The 17,012-nt window shown below is 47.3% G+C and overlaps 1 protein-coding gene and 1 long non-coding RNA gene across 6 annotated transcripts in view; both read left to right on the forward strand.

The window, feature by feature from the left end:
• NMNAT2 (nicotinamide nucleotide adenylyltransferase 2) overlaps positions 1 to 17,012 on the forward strand; it is a 181,070-nt gene that overhangs the window by 82,279 nt on the left and 81,779 nt on the right. The window lies entirely within an intron of this gene.
• On the forward strand, positions 9,144 to 13,595 carry LOC116658623. Its single transcript, XR_004313819.1, has 3 exons — positions 9,144 to 9,154; positions 9,809 to 9,813; positions 12,913 to 13,595. It is a non-coding gene; the product is annotated as an uncharacterized LOC116658623 (long non-coding RNA).

Raw genomic sequence — 17,012 nt, forward strand, 5'->3', positions numbered from 1 at the left:
GTGGGAGGTGAGCTTCCTCCATCCTCCATCCCTCTCTAGCTACTCACTCCTTTTCCTTTGCCTGGGCTGCCAGGTTTTATGATAGTCAAACCTCTTTGTAGACACTTCACCTTCACCCCTATCTAGACTCAGTCAGGACTGGATGTGGCCCCTCCATCTTCCTGAATGGCTCACAGTGGACTCCTGGTGCTAAATCCCATGGACTCTTCAGTCTTCTCGACACCACTGATCACACGCTTCTCCTTGAAACTCTCCTCTCCTGAGATCCCTTCGGGGTCCCTCTTCTGGTTTTCTCCCACTTTCTCCGTTTCCTGGCAGGCGTCTCTTTCTCCACTTGTCTCTTCATGAGATTGTTGCCCCAGGGTTCCATCTTGGGTTCCCGTCTCACCTTCTGGAGCCTCCTCTTGCTGGCTCTCATTCCCTCCTGTTACTGTTTACATTTCTCTGGCTTCCAAATTGATGTCTCTATTCTGGATCTCTCATCTTAGCTTAAGATCTGTGTATCCATCTGCCCCGAACGTCTCTCCATCAGCTCACACTCAGTGTATCAGTGGCCCCACCATTTATCCCTGCTCCCACTGCAGACCCTCCCCTCTCTCCCCTCTAACATCTGTTCTCCTATCCCCCATCTGTTCAACTGTATCTCCTGGCCACATGTAAAGTGCATTTTGTTTCAATGTTAATAATGATGCTTCTTTTTCCAAGGCGACTGTTTGCGGCCATTGTGTGCCCTTTGAAGGAGGAGGTTTAATGGTCTCGGAATCTCCAAGCCAGCAGAGTGCTTGGCTTGCTGCACGGTGCTAAGACGAATGAATAATAATAACGGTGACGTCTAATGCGTCTATGGTCCTTAGTACGTGCCAGGCACTGTTCTAGTCACTTCACGTGCATGTAATGACTCACTTAATTCTAACAGTGACCTGTAAGATAGATACCATTATTCCACTTACCTCTGGAAAACTGAGGCACAGAGAGCTCAAGGTCCACAGCCTATGGACGTTCGACATTGAACGAACGAATGAATGAATGAATGAAAACAGACATGGGAGAATAAATGAATGGGGTCAGCAGGATGGGTTAGGGCATGTAATAAGTTGTGCCATGTGTATAGTTAGTAGATTGGGAAATATTTCTTGGGTTTCTTTCTAAGGAGACACTAATTGTTTGGGCAGTTGTAATTTGACCCATGATGTAGTGATGCATCAGAGAGCATGGGCATTTGATGTATGTGATCAAAAGAAATCAGAGGATAAAGCATCCTTGATGAAGAGAGAAAGGAAGGTGGCTGATCCAAGGTGTTGTGTCAGTTGGAGATGTGAGTCAGGGGCAGTTTACCTGCAGTCTGTGCCTGCAGGGTGATGCTGGCATCCTGCCTTGTCCAGTCCTCATTACAGAAACATCGTGACCAGTGTCCCCCAGGGAGCGGCCTCCCTGGGTTTTAAATAGGACAGAGTCCTGGACATTTACTGGGGGCTGCTGGCCACCTGCCTTTGTCCCTTATTTTAAAAACTCATCCTTGATACCCACATCTTCTCTATCGCATTAAAGCCTGGTTACTCCAAACTATTGGTTGCACATTTCCTAACCTAGAAAAACAATGCTGTCTGGACCCACTGGCTGTCTTCCTCAGTTCTTCACCTTCCCTGAGCTTCCTGTCTGTTTCCACAGGACTCTGTGCTACGGTGCTGTGGTTCTGTCCCACCAATGAGAAAGAAAAGCAATGAACAGTGTCCCCCTCACCCCTTCACTGTCCCCTACAACCAAATAAACGTTGGCACCTCCATTTTTCCTGATATTCATATTTTCTTCCTTTTTCCCAGCTAAAAATAAACCCATGAATAGACTTCCCACTCTTATTCGTAGATTCTCAGAACTATAAGGAATCTTCAAGACCTGCTTGTTCAACCTCTTCATTTTAAAAGTGAGCAAACGGAAGTCTAGAGAAGGCTGAGGATCCCAGTCGCAGGGTCAGGATGAAAAACTGTCAGATTCTGGGGGACAAAGGCGGTAGGATCACTCTCCCTAAGTTCTTCCCTGCAGCTTCTACTCATACATAACAAAACTGCACTGTAAATTGATTGTAATATTTTCCTATGATTTCTCCTTTTATTTTTCTATTTAGAGAACTATTTTCAAAAATCTGTTTGATTTTATTTCTTCTCTGCTGGTCCGCTTCTCCACAGTGTGCTTTGACACAGAAAAATGAAGGAAGGTGTGTGGTTTTCTCTCTTCCCTTCCCTTCTAATGGTTGTGTGAGGTTGGAGGGGTCGCTCAGAGGATGCGTGAGGAAAGATAAAAGTTTGGTGTCTGCTATCCTTGCAAGCTCTACCCCATGTGCGCCAGTGGTGAGAGTCACCGAGGGGCGATCACTGAAGCATGATGTTATTTGTAAATATCTGTTTACACATCCGTCTTCCCCAACACATCGTGAGCCTTTGAAGACGCAGGCTGTGTCGTCTTCTTTTCTGTGTCCCCAGTACACAGCACAGTGTCTTTAACATAGTACATGCTCAATAAATGATTATAGCATTGATAACTGAGTGCAGTTATCAGCCTGGCCACTCCCTCAGGGCTTATAGCCCCTAACAGAGAAGACTACTTAGAGGAAATGGCCTTCGAGCTGAACTTTAATGGAAAGAAAAACAGCACATGAGAGCCAGAGGAAGAAGGTTGTTTTTATGCACATGGAACAAATCAGACAAAGGCTTGGAGCGGGAGACTAAAATTACTAGATTGCCCATCAGGAAATTAAACAGCCTATCCATTCATTAGAGAAAGAACAAATGACAGGCCTTGTGCATTACCAGACTGTTAATAAGCAAGAGCCAGACTTGCTCTTATAAAAAGCCAGGCTCAAAGTCATGTTACTCAGCCCTCTCAAGCCACCCATTCTTGAAGTCTTACGATTCAGAATCACGAAGGTTATACAGAGTACTCACGCTGGCACGAGGGGTTACAGTCCCTCTTTTATAACTGTCTCTGTCCTGTTTTTCAGGCTACTGGCTTATATTTGCTCAGATGATCTCATGCAGAGATCAGCAAGGTTGTGGTCGCGCCTCACCCCAAAGTGGAGGCATTGTGTGCATTGGGGGGACCTCATAGTAAACTCGTTGACCTTCTCCAACTGGAGGCCCTGCCTTTGAGACTTCAGTCCACTCCATTGGCCGTGTTCAAATTGTCCCGCAGGGTCAAATACATCTTCCCAAGGGAAAATATGTCTAAGCTGAGGGTACAGAGATAAAAGGGTCTAACAAACTTTTGAGTGTCTGTTGGGCATGCCAGTCTGTGCTTGATGCTTTTACATCTCATTTGTTCCTCAGAACAATCCTGAGAAAGAAGTGTGACCCCCTTTTTATGGATAATAAAATTAAGATTCAGAGAAATGAAATAACCTTGCCTGAGGTCACATAGCTAAGAGATAGAGCCAGACTCAAGTTCAGGTCAAACACAGTAAGCCTGTGAGCCTTCCGACATACCACACAGACAACAGCTGTTACAAAAATATCTGAGGCCAACAAAAAACCCAATATTTAAAATGGACAAAGCATTTGGATAGACAGTTCTCCAAAGAAGATATGCAAATGGCCAATTAGCACATGGAATATGCCCAACATTATCAGTTATTAGGGAAATGCAAGTCTAACCCACAGTGAGGTGCCACTTCACGCCCACTAGAAAGGCTATGATAAAAAAGGTGGGCAATAAACTAGTGTTGGTGAGGGTGTGGAGAAGTTGAAACCCTTGTACATTGCTGGTGGGAATGTAAAATGGTACAGCTGCTTTGGAAAACAGCCTGTCTGTTCTTCAGAAAGCTAAACATAGAGTTACCATATGATCCAACAATGCCGCTCCCAAGAGACTTGAAAGCATATATTTGCATGAAACTTACACGTGCATATTTACAGCAATATTACTTGTAACAGACAAAAGTAGAAATGACCTCGAATATCCATCAACTGATAAATGCATAAATGAATGCGGTATATCTATATCATGGAATATTATTCAGCCATAAAAGAAATGAAGAACTCATATAGGCTACATCATGAAGGAACCTTGAAAACATTTTGCTAAGAAGTCAAAGAAGCCAGTCTCAAAAGGCCACACACTGTAGGATCCCATTTATATGACATGTCTGAATGGGCAAATCCACAGAGACAGAAAGTAGGTGAGTGGTTGCCAGGGGCCGGGAGACAGGAGGAACGGTGACTGCCAAGGAGTGTGGGGTTTCTTCTCCTGTGATGAAAGGGTTTTGAATTAGATGATCTTATGGTTTTTACTCTTCTGTTTGCTAACGGGGTTAATCACATCAATTGATTTGCAGATACTGAAAAATCCTTGCATCTGTGGGATGAATCCCGCTTGATCATGGTGCATTGCAGTGAGCCTTTTGATGCACTGTTGGAGTCGATTTGCTGGTGTTTTGTTGAGGAGTTTTGCATCTATATTCATAAGTGATATTGGCCTGTAATTTTCCTTTTTGTGCGATATCTTTGCCTGGTTTTGGTGTCAGGGTGATGGTGGCCAAAAGAATGAGTTCGGAAGTGTTCCTTCCTCTGCAATTTCTGGATAGTTTCAGAAGGAGAGGTGGTGACTCTCCTCTACATGTTTGGTAGGATTCACCTGTGGAGCCACCTGGCCCTGGACGTTTGTTTTTTGGGGGGAGTTTTTAAATGACTGATTCAGTTTCAGTCCTGGTGGTTGGTCTATCCATATTTCCCATTCCTTCCTGATGCAGTACCAAGAGTTAGGCTTTACCAGTAAAATGACCAACAGAATGCTTGCTGGGAGTGTCTATACATAACAGGCTTGGAAATGAGGTCCTTGATAAACAGCCAAAAAGAAAAGAATGTCCCTTTGGGGTCCAGTGTGACAAATGTCATTCAATACAAATAATAATAAAGTACCTCACAGAGATTAAGGTGCGCTGAGAGCGTACAGTCAATAGGAGACAACAGCCCCCGATCTGTACAATACGGCAGTATAATAAAGGTAAATGCAATGCTATGATCTGCCGTCACCCCTTTCTTGTGTTCATCCATTAAGAAGTATTTATCGCGCATCTAGAGTGTACCAGATACTTTGCTAATGGTGTTGGCGTTTTTTACATTTTTCCCTCACAGATAAGCCTCCCTGTTTTACAGATGAGAAAACTGAGACTCACAGAGGTTGAGAAAGCTGCCCCAAGTCACACAGCCAGTGAGCGGTAGAGACAGAATTTGTGCCAAGATTTGTCTGACTCCAAAGCTGGGGGTCAGAGTGCTGGGTTGGAGAGTGGAGAGCGAGCAGGGGGCGGCCAAGTGCAGCCGTGAGGGAGGGGAAGATACACGTGGTGGTGGAGCCAGTCGTGTTCAGCCCAGACCCTGGGGTCAAGGGCCTGGGTTTGAATCTTGGCCCCACCATCTCCTGGGGACGTTGTGCAGACTGAATTAGTTATGCATGCAAAAATGCTTCCAACAGTGCTTGGCACAAACTCTGAGTGTGCAGAGCGTTTGTTATTGTTATTGCCTCTTCTGCACACATGCAGGTGGCGTGGCTCTGAGATGATCACCTAAAGGATAAAAAAGCATCTCTCAGATTTGCAGTTGAAATAAAGGTTGTCTCTGGGGAGTGGAGAGGGGGAGGGGGAGGGGTGGGGTGGGGAGGGGGAGGGGAAGGGGGAGGGAAAGTAAAGGAAGGATGTTTCACTCTCCCTTATTTTCATGTTTGAATTTTTTACAATCACACGTTACTTTCTAAAAGAAAACACGGCTGGTAAAAATGCTTCCACCGATAATAGAGCATGTGCACTTGGGGAAAAACAAATCAAAACCTGGGGCATCTGTGTTTATTGTAATTCTCAGGAAACCCAAAGTCAGTCCTCTGTATGCAGCCCACAGACTGGAGTGTGTGCAATGAGAGGCGGGTACGGGGCCAGTTTCACAGACTCCCCTTGCTCCCTCAGCCTGTGTTTCCATTATGGGCAAATGTGTTATAATTTTGATCTTCATAGATGACCTGGCAGGCATTTTCAGACCTCAGCCCTGCCGAGGGCGCCTCTCAGGTTCCTCCCTGCTTAGACGGGCGACCCTTACAGGAGTCTGCAAGCAGGACTTTCCTTTCAGAGATTCAAGAGTGGTGGGGACTCTGCGAACTTTCACGGGTGGAACCTGGGGCTGAGGAGAGAAGAGGAAGAGGTGAGCAGCCAGCATCCTTCCAGATGCGAGAAGACAAGCTGTCTCCAGCGTGTCACCCTGGGTGGCCGTGCCTCTCCCGTCTCACTCAGCCCTAAGTTTTCCATGTCAGCTCTACCAGGCTCTTTTTCCTTAACTGAGATTTAGCTTTCTCACCTCTGAAATGGGCCTCATGTTCCCTCTGTTCCAAGGATGTGGGGAGATCTAATTAGCTTTGGCCTGAAATGTATCACATAGGCTTCTGGAGCAAAGTGTGAAATAATAGAGAACTGAGGATGGGGGACAGGTCGGGTGACCCATCACTGGGTTTGGAAGAACCCAAGTGTCTGTGGAGGTACTTAATTCACATTTAGACTTAACAGCCCACTAGGAAAGAGTCCAAAACGAGCAAAAGTTCATTGTTTTACATGTAACTTTAGTAAAGACAAGGGTATGCTTGGGCAGACAACAGGGACACAGGAGGAAAGCTCCCAGGATGTTGTAAGCAAAACTGCCATCCTTCTTTTGCAGGTCTCTGTACAGGACAAATAACTAGTAGATGTTTATGTCCAGGCTAAAGTTCCAGGAACAGATGCCTTCCAGGGCTTCCTGCCTTTACAGCACGCCTGTGTCCTACCGCAGAGCCACGCATCTCCCCGTCTCCCCTCTCCCAGCACTGGGCCAGATCTTGGCCAGGGGCAGGAAGGGGGCAGCCTCCCGCCAGCCCAGCCTTGCACTGGCTCCATCGCATGTGTCCCTGACAAATGGCGCAGACGCCCTCTGTCTTGTTCTCCTATGCTCAGAAAGAGGTTTGCCCAGGGCCAGCGCAGCCTCACATGAGGGAAGGGCAGAGTTCAGAGCTCACATAGTTCCAAATATAAACTGATCCAGGAAATGAAGAGGCAAAGACAGCTGGCATCTGCTTTTCAGGGCTTTCTTCTGTTCTCATCCTACAGCAACCAGACAGTGCAAGATGGGCCGAGGTGTCGTTCCACCTGACAAACAAATCAGGGGGTTCGCACACCACCGTGCTATCTTCTCGTCCCTGTCTGTTGGGTGGGCAATGGGGAGAAGAGAGGATTTCCATTTCCTGAGAGTTCTTCATCTCCTTGTGGAAAGGTTCTTAACAGCAGCACTGGGTGTGTGTTATGAAGAAGTTCTTATTTTACTAACGTAATCTGTTGGTAAGTGTGGCATTAGGCCTTAAGGGACCCAGGATATGCCCTACCTCCCACTTCCAAAAGAAAAGGATATTTTTGGAGGTGTGATAGAATTATTAAAATTGTGTAATGAAATCAATTATGTGGTAAAATCAATTTTACGTGTTCTGTAACTGGAATTAACATCACGTTTTTAAGAGAAAAACCAAGATCAAAAGAAAATTCTGTATTTGAACAACTCAACGAACAATGACATTTTAATCGTGCCATCTCTGTCCAGCTGTTTTCTGCTGGCCTACATACACAAACGTTGTTCATGTTGACACTAGCATAGTTTTCCATTGCAAGGCACACACATTCCTTCAATCATGGGCTGAAATGCCACTATTATATTTGAAGTCATTTGAGCTTTTCCCCTCTACTCCCAACCCTTAAGCATTTTATTTATGCTCCACCATTAAATCTTGTTTTGATTAAGTGATGCTTCCCTTCAGGAAGAAGGTTCCTTTCAAAGAGAAGGCAAATGATCAAATGGAAGGAGTCAGAAAAATCTCATAATGGGGAAGGACCTCCAAGATCACTTGATCTAACCATCTGGTTACAGTTGAGGAAGTTGAGGACTAAAAGGTTAAGTCATTTGCCTAAGGTTGCACGGAGCGAGCAGTAGAGAGCGCAGAGGCCGTATCTCCTGACTCCCCTCCCCCCTGCATCACCAGGATGCTGCCAGCTAGCTTTGGCTCATTCATGCCTGAGTGAATTAGGAGTGTCTTGGCAGGAGGCAGGCACTAGCTTTAGTGTATTGCCTGGATCTTTCCATTTGTAGCCAGCCAGAAAGGAGGAGAGGAATGTGAGAGGACAGAAAAAGAAGGAAGCTGCACATTCTTGGCATGTTGGAAGATTCTGGAAAGATTTTAGACCCAGCATGTTTAGGCAACTGCAATTGTCAGACCGAGTGATGAGGAGGGGAATGTGACAAGGCAGATGTCCCCCACCATTCTCTCTGGTAGCTCCCACTCTGGTTTGCTCTCCAGTTCTCTCTTCTCAGTTGGGACACTCAGCTCAAGATCTTGCAGAGTATGTTTTCAATGTTTCACCTCTGCAGTTTGCTTGAGCCTTTCCCCCTTTCCTCCTTCAAGGCCCAGCTCAGAAAGTCATGTCCTTCACGAGGGCCCCCCTGCAATATTCTATTGAATTTATCATCTCTCTTCCCTGAGGCGCCCAAGCACTGGGCTGTGGCACCTAGGTTCTGCCATAGATGACTTCAGTGCATTTTTTCTATCCTCACCAACATCCTCCACTCTCTGCTCTGCCCACCACCCCCACAGCCAGCCCGTGTTATCGGTCAGAAGCTTTTAGAGGGCAGGTGCCTGTCTTATTATTCGTTTCCATATTATCTGTAGCACATGGCACAGATCCAGACCACTGTGGGCACTTAAATTGAGTAGAATATTAGCTATGAATTGTAGCAGTAGACCTGATTTTGTTAGTGAAAAGTTGCTCAGGTTTTAGATGTCCGTTTTCAGACATGTCCAGTTTAATCTAGATAACTCCATCTTCCGTTGCCATAAATAGCCACTGGCAGCTGGAGGGAAACTTAGCACCCTCAGAAGGTGAGCATTTCTCACCTCCTTGGTAGTTAACTCTGCTTGTTTACATGCTGTGAACTCAGATCGTCTTAACCAGTTGGCTCAGGCCCACAGTTTATCCAGCTGGTCTTGTCTCTGGCGTGGGGTTAGTGGGTTCCATGGTCTAATGGGAGTCAGGTCTGAGCACAAGTTTAAACAAAAGACTTGAGATCCGGGACAAATGCCCGGTGATGATGCCGCACGTTTGTGCTCTGCCGTTTAGCAGGTGCTCTGCTAAACAACCCACAGGGCTGGGAGGTGTCCTGGCACCCATCTAGTGATTCTGACTGGAAAGCCTTCGGAGCCAGGGAGATGCTTAGATGCACCCAGCATGCTGGCTGTTCACCAGAAGTGGCTCTAAAACTCTGCGGCTCTCTCTGACTTATGGAGAATAGTACACAGCATAACGGATTAAGAATGAGGAGTACTGATGCAAATTACTATGTACAGAATAGATAAACAAGGTCCTACTGTACAGCACAGGGAACTATATTCAATATCTTGTAATAACCTATAATGAAAAGGAATATGGAGAAGAATATATATATAAATGTATGACTGAATCACTATGCTGCACACCAGACACTAACACAGCGTTGTAAATCAGCTACACTTCAGTTAAAAAAAACAAAAAAGAAAGAATGAGGAGTGTTTGGACAGAACTAAGTTAAAGTCCTGGTCCCACCACTACTAAAGGAATGATGTAAAACAAGGTACCTCATGAAGGCTCATTTTTTTAAAAAAAAAAAATCTGTAAAATGGAGTCATAGCCCACTTCATGGCATTGTTCTGAGGATCCCATGGAATTCTGCCTCTCTCAACAGCGTCAGTCACAGGGTGAGTGCTCAGTACGTGCCGGCTAATGTGAGAGGATCAGTCCCATGCGCTCAGCAGTAGGCACTCAGCGTCCCTGGAAGCCGCTCTCCATTGGCCCATTGGTTCTGGCTTTTAAGCAGGAAGCACGGCTCTCGACAGACTCAGCTGAACCTGCTCTCCCCTCAGTGGCACCCTGAGATTTCCAAAAGGAAGATTCAAAAAGTAGAGAGGATGATGGTACAACTCTGGTTGTCAAACCCTTTCTCCAGGGGGAGGGCATGGCTCAGTGGCAGAGCACGTGCTTAGCAGTGCACGAGGTCCTGGGTTCAATCCCCAGTACCTCCATTAAAATAAATAAATAAACCTAATTACCCACACCCCCGACAAAAAAAAACAAACAAACAAGAAAACCCCAAAAACCTTTCTCCAAGTGCTGAGGCTGGGAGAAGGGCAGTAGATACGTCGTCTGTACAGCAGAGGCTCCATGGGTTAGAATAGCATCATGACCTCTACAGGCCCAGAGACCCGCTGTGAGCAGGGTGGGGGCCGGGGCCGGGGCCCGGCTGCTGCGTTCGCCATTAGAGGCTGGGAGCAGACACGGCTGCAGGAGACCGGGCCAGGGCTGCACGTCTGATCTTGGCCTCGTTAGCATCCCTCCCAAGCAACCCACGTGATGCACACTGATGAATTCATTCACTCAGCAGAATTGTCTGTTGTGTGCCAGGCACTGAGCACGTGGAGTTTTCGTTCAAGTACGGAAGACAGATGTCAATCAACCTGCCACAAGAATAACAATAAGGTACCGATCCTCAAACCTTAGGGTGCGTTTGAGCCCCCTGAAGGGTTTGGAAAATCAGAGTTGAGGCCTGCCCTCAGCTCTGACTCCACAGGTCTGGGGTTGGGGGGCCCGGTCTTTTGCATCTCCTGGTGAGTTTCCAGGCGATGCTGATGGTCGGTCTAGAAACTATGGTTGGAGAACCGCTAATATATAATGACAAACTGTGATAAGTTCTTTGGGGGAAAAATATTGGGAGTTCTGGGAGTGTGGATCAGAGGGTCCTAACTCAGACTGGAAGAGCCTCAGAAGCCCTCTCTGAGAAAACAGCATTTAAACTGAAATCTGAAGGTGAATAGGTGGGAAAGAGTGGGGGGAAGATATGGGGGCTGCGAGGAGCAAGGGAGCGTGGTTTGTCGGAGCAAAGAGGCCAGTGTGGCTGGAGCAGAGGAGGTGGTGGCAGAGCGATTCAGGTAAAGCCAAAGGGGCAGGGGTCATGTTGTCATCAGGGCCTAGGGGGATGAACGGAAATGTTGCGGGTTATATGCTAAGTACAGTAGGATGCCTTTGCCGCACAGAAGAACGACGTGTTCTCATTCATAGTTTTAAAATTGAGCTTATTGCCACTGTGTAAAGGATGGATCGAAGAGAAGCAAAAATGATAGCCGGAGAGTGGTTAAGGAGTTTTTACGGAAGTCCAGGCTAAAAATGGTGGCTTGGACGTGGGTGGTGCCTGTGTTGGCTGAGCGGTAAATCTGGGATATTGTTTGGAGGCAAAATGGATAGAATTTGGTGCTATATTACATGTGGGAGAAAGAGAAGAAAAGGAAAGCATTAAGGCTGATTACGGGTAAGTGAGATGGCACAGCAGTCGGACAGTTCTGACGATCGTCCTGAGAAAGTGATGAACATGTTGTGTCCCCAGCTATGGACAGTCTTTATTTAACCTCATCCCTCATCCTTCCTCCCCCTTTCTCCTCTCCCACCTTTGTCCTCATGCTGGTGTATACCCATCAGTCACTTTTCTGGGCTAGTTAAGCCATCTCCTATGGCACTGGGCTCCCTGAAGATGAAGACGTGGCTCTGGCAGGTTTGATAAAAGACTTGTGGGCTTAGGTTCCCAGGGTGACAAACATGGTGGGAAGAAAGGATTGTCCACACATCCAGGTGCTCTAGCCTTGCAAGCTTTGTCTACTAAACTCTTGAAATATTTATCAGAGAAAGTTGAATACTGTCCTCCTTATTTCACTGTGGCAACCTTGAACCATAGCCTAACATGTCTTCGTCTCTGCCAGAGAAGGAATGAAGCCAGTTCCAGAGTGGGAGTCTGGGGCTTCCTGGCTCCTGGGTATCTCACCAGGGCCTCTTGTTCAAGCACGCAGAAGTAGGGAAGGAGCTGCAATTAGGGACAGGAACAGGATGCTCGCAGCTGGAGAGCTGAATACCAGTGAGTCAAAGTGGGAGTTCCCATGGCAATGGTGATGCCACCTCTTTTTTGAGGCCAGGAAGCCAGTAATATGGGGATGAGTCAAGTGCTGCTTTGAAAATCTCTTGTATTTCTTCATTTTCATGTCTCAGATTGGAAAGATCTGTGACGACATGGTTCCCTGGCATCTGATAGAGTTTCAGATGATTTTCCAAATGGTAATGTGGTCTTAGGGTAGAGGCCCTAGACGCGCCATCTCATAACGCGTCTTTTCCCGTTGTCCACTGCACTGTTCACGGAGAGTGATGGACTTCAAAGCACCAATGAAGTGAGATTTTTCTACTAGCTTAAAACTCTTTGTCAGGGCATTCCAAAATCTTCCAACTTTTCTGATTTTGAAAAATACCAAGAGAACGTTGAATAGAAAAGATCTTGCAGACTGTTTCTGAAAGATCTCTGAGAACTGCCTCTTTAGGGGGATGTGTTTAGAAAAAGATGGTCCAAGCGTTCTCCCTAGGCCCCCTCTTCATGCCCCCTTGCTTGTCTGGTCAAACTGCGTGCCCAGGCCACGCAGGCACCCTCGCAAGAGGACTCAGAGAATTCTAGAATCATAGACTGTTAGAGCTGAAAGTACTTCAGTCAGAGAGAGATGAGCAGGCATCTGCCTGAGGCTTTTAAGACTTCATTCAGGCAAGACCCTCCTATAATGCAGGACCTTAGTGTGGTCACTGTGGTCCTGTGACCAGCCATTAGCTTATAGGTCCAGGTCTCATGGACTGACTCACAATAACCAAGTTTGAAATAAAATGACATATGAACTCAGATGTCCGTACACGCATTTTACAATGGGGGTTACTCTATTTCCGTGACCAGAATTCTCACATTTCTTATCCAGTATCAGAATATTTGGAAGAGTAGAATAAGTAATCAGAAGCTTGCTTAGCGATCAGAGTTTCAGGGCAGACGGAAGTGGATGACCTCAAAGGATGTTTTGTCTGGGACAGAACCCCTGATGAACCATCCCTGACAGCAACAGGCAGTTTTTTAGGTTATAGCATAACGCTCACTTCCCCTTGAGCTGGCTGTTCCCTTCCCAGGGCCACCCTGGGAAAGGAAGTGCTGGTAAGTTCTGTTCCTTTGGGGTCCACTCAGACCACATCCCTGCTGGTAACACGCTACACTTCATCGGGTTTCAGCTGTCTCGATCTTAATATCATTTGCAGATATGTCCACTTAAATCATACCCTGGGCACCTGGTCTCCTGATCTACTGATGTCCCCTTAGGATGGGTTGATTGTCAACAGCGTCCCTTTCCAAGGGCACCTGATTTCTATCTTTTTACAGGAAGCCCACTAGAGCCTCTTCCAGAGCTGCGGAAGGACCAGCAACTCTTCCAGTCCAACACTTGAGAACACAAGTTCCCAGTGCGATAGTCCTAGCCTGCTAGGCTTGAATGCTGCCAGTAGTGGAGAGCTCACCACCTTCTGGGTTCTCAGTCCTTTCCACCAAGCCCCTAGGCTGAGAGGGATAAAGCCATGAGAAGACACACCAGTGCACTTGTGTGTGCAGCACCGGCCCTGCGGGCGTGGTCTTCCCCTAGGTGCTGCAGGGGACGTGAGAGAGGAGTAAATGAGATCAGGAACGGGCAGCTGGCTCTTTCGGAAGTTCTGCAGAGAAGGAGGGCTCAGACTTTGACAGCCTTGGTGGTTTGTACCCTTCGCATCCCTGGAGATTGCCTCAGTCACTGCTTCTGTCTATCCAGGGTTCTGAGCATTTGCTATTTTGATGACAGGAGCCAAACCACATGAAGAGCTGTAAGGGCAAGGTTGGGCATAGCATGGAGGTAATAGCCGGCTGCTAGGGCCCCATGAGGCTGTCAGAGCGTCTGAAAATCCCACCATGCTTTGGTTATAGCATTGTCTCCAAAAGGTTCTATTATAATGCAAATCACTTACAGTGAAGTCAGTGACAGATGAAGATGTAAGCGGCTGAGCAAAGAGCCAGGACCCTAAGAAGGTGGGGCCCAGGTGCCGGGGCCCTGATCAGAGGATGAGGCCTGTTCTGAAGGGAAGAGTGGAAATGCTGAGCGATGGTAAGTTGGCGGGTAATGGTGACAGGACACGGCTCCCAAGGACATCCCCTTCCCCAGTCCTCAAAACAGATTTCCGCGGTGTGCCTTCATTGCCAGTTTTGCCGACACAATTCTGGAAGTAGTGCGTTCCCCCTCCAGGTTGATCTTGAGTGAGCAAATCCCAGCTGTACCGCTTAATAGCTTTGCGATCTTAAGGGATGTAATTTCTCCGGGCCTTCGTTCACTCTGCTTTAAGAATGAGAAAATAATACATACTATTTGGGAAATTAAATGAAATTACATGTAGCGTGTGTCATGTGACAGACATGCAGTCAGTGGAAATTACCCTTTCTCCTTTTATTTCTGGGAGCAGCTCCCTCGAATGTGTCCATCAAGAATTCCTTTTACTCCACTCCCAGGAGTCTTCTCTAGGCTTAAAATTGTTCACTCAAGTGTTCCGGGGGCTGAATTGTGATCAAGCCTAATAGCAAAGGTGAATTTTGACAGATTAGAATTGGGCTTTGAAAGCCAGGCATGCATTTTTCTCACTAAAGATAACTTACATACTTTGAATTATAAAATCATGTAATAATTCTTTCCTTCTGCCTTCCTTCACCCTTTTTCTTTCTTCCCTTTATCATCAAGGCCTCCAGCCTGCAGGGTATCTTTGGACTTATGTCAGCTTTTCCTCCCAAGTTCTCCACGGCTGGCCAGGACGGTCCCCTGATCTCACAGTTGATGGGGTGGGAATGGGGATGCCACCTTGTCCTGTTGGACACTCTAGATCGTGGCTCTTGCGTGGTGTGTGAGGGAGTAGAGAAGAAGGCGGACCTGGATTATCATGTTCTCCAATTTATTTATTCAAAGCACTTACGTTCTGAGGAGGATGACTATGGATGCTGGACTTGTGCGGGTCTCATGCACCTTTTCGGGCTTGGTGTTTGCACGATGCCTGGTGCACGGCAGGAATTCAGTAAATGAAGGGCGAATGAAAGAATGCATGCATGTGTGTGATTGTGGCCCCGCGGGGCGGGAGCCCATCGCAAGAACTGGAAAGAACTGCGCTCTGGAGCCTCCAGTGCCAGCAAGGGGGCCTCCTGTTGGGGACTGAGTCCTGCCTCTTCCAGCAGGGTCAGCCCGGGGATGGCATCTGAGCCTTTCTCCCAGAGCAGTGAGCCTCCCTGGTCTCCCTGCCGGGCTCCCAGTCGGCAAGGCCAAGACACCTTTCCAGCAAGAAATCAGTACACGTTCCCTTCCTTCTCCAGCGTTCACGTTTGCAGCTCTGGAAATCGCATGCCGTCTTCACACCATGCAGACAGGGCATTTCTCCTTTGGCTTTTACATCCTGGGCCCAGGCCACGCACTGCTGCAGCGGATTTTGGCTGTTTTATTTTTTTCCCTCTATGGCTTTGAGTGTCAACTGCACCCTCAGTGGAGACACAAACATGCAACCACACAGCTTGCGCCTGCCCCGGAAGCTTGCCGGGAAGTTAAACAGACAATAAAATGCGGGCTTCAAATATGTCAGGGTAGAAGGCATTTAAAATTCTCAGTGGGGGCTGGAAAGAGAATGCTTTTAAAGTCTTTTCATTTATTGCTCTTCCCTTGCCTTCAGCATCTGAGCTGCCTGAGAGTCGTCCTGCCCCTCCTCGGTCTCTGTGCCCACTTAAGGATGGCTGGTCCTTTTGTGAACAGTCAGAGTTTGAGATGTTGGCTGTGACTGTGGACCATTCCTCCCAGGCTGCCTAACGAAGCCGAGGTACCTAAATTTGGCAGCAAACATTTGCAAGCCTGCTTTCAAATCTACCGTGCAGAATGGTGTTATTAAGTTGATGATTCAGGATTGCAAACCAGCAGCTCTGTCCTTTGGGAGAAATATAATCCATTTGACAGGTTTCACTTGGGCTATTTCTGAACACAGACATCAGTGCCCAGGACAGTGTGGATGATGAAGCAGGTGAGGCTGGGCTGTGGGTCAGCAGCTGCTGGCAGGACTCCCCCGGTCACGCCCTCACTGCCCGCCTCGGTCTTTGCAGCCGACGTACCCGGGGCAGCATGAGTGCCCGCTGTGTTCACATTAGTGTCCCCTTCTCCTGTACAGACCTGACCTGGGTCACGGGCTCTCCTAAGCGTGACATGAGGAGAAACTTCAATGACTTCTAAGGACTCGATTCCTGATCCTCTGCTGGGGCTGTCATTTCAAGGAAAAGCTATGCTCATTAGCTGATGAAAGGATCAGGACTCGAATAGTGAATTCCGTCGGTCAGGCGTCGAGGGCTCACCAAAACTCAAGGCCTCAGGAAGCACAATATCGTCCTTGTATCTGGATAGTGTGGCAGGAGCCAGTGAAGGAGAGGAGTTTGGGTTTGTTTTGTTAAAGGTAAAGAAGCCTGCTGAAATGCCCCTTCTCTTGCTCGCACTGTGGAAGACCCTTTGTTCCCGGGGCTTTCTAAATTATCTGGGCTGCAAGGCTGGTCTGGCATATTATGCAAAAACATTTAGCTTTTCTCTGTCACCCACCCCCCTTCCCATCTCCTTTTATTATTATTTTTCCCACTATATTCCCACTAGTACAGGGATCTTAGAGACAAAGAATACAAATATCTTTGTGACTCTGATCTTTCTGTGCTGGGTACAGCTCCTTGAACACTGGGGAGCGCAATGGATGGACACTGATGGTGAAGGAAGACAGAAATGGTGTACCAGTAACTCACTCAGCGTCGCCAGAATAAGTGATTTCCATCCCCACCGCTGCCTGTGCATGCACCTACACACCCACGCGTGCGTGCACACGTCACACATGCAGATTAGGGCCAAACACACCATGTTGCTTATTATTTCAAAGGACTGAAAAAACCTGTAGAAGATGTCTTTGCTGGGTTGCCACTGTTTTAACGAAACCTCGGGCTGAATTGAAAAGGAGAAAATGTATCACCATGTTGGGAGAATTAAGGAATAGGGCATTTGATGTACGAGTCCTGTCTTTT

Source organism: Camelus ferus, chromosome 21 (genome assembly GCF_009834535.1).
Source record: "Camelus ferus isolate YT-003-E chromosome 21, BCGSAC_Cfer_1.0, whole genome shotgun sequence".
In the NCBI taxonomy this organism is placed as follows: domain Eukaryota; kingdom Metazoa; phylum Chordata; class Mammalia; order Artiodactyla; family Camelidae; genus Camelus; species Camelus ferus.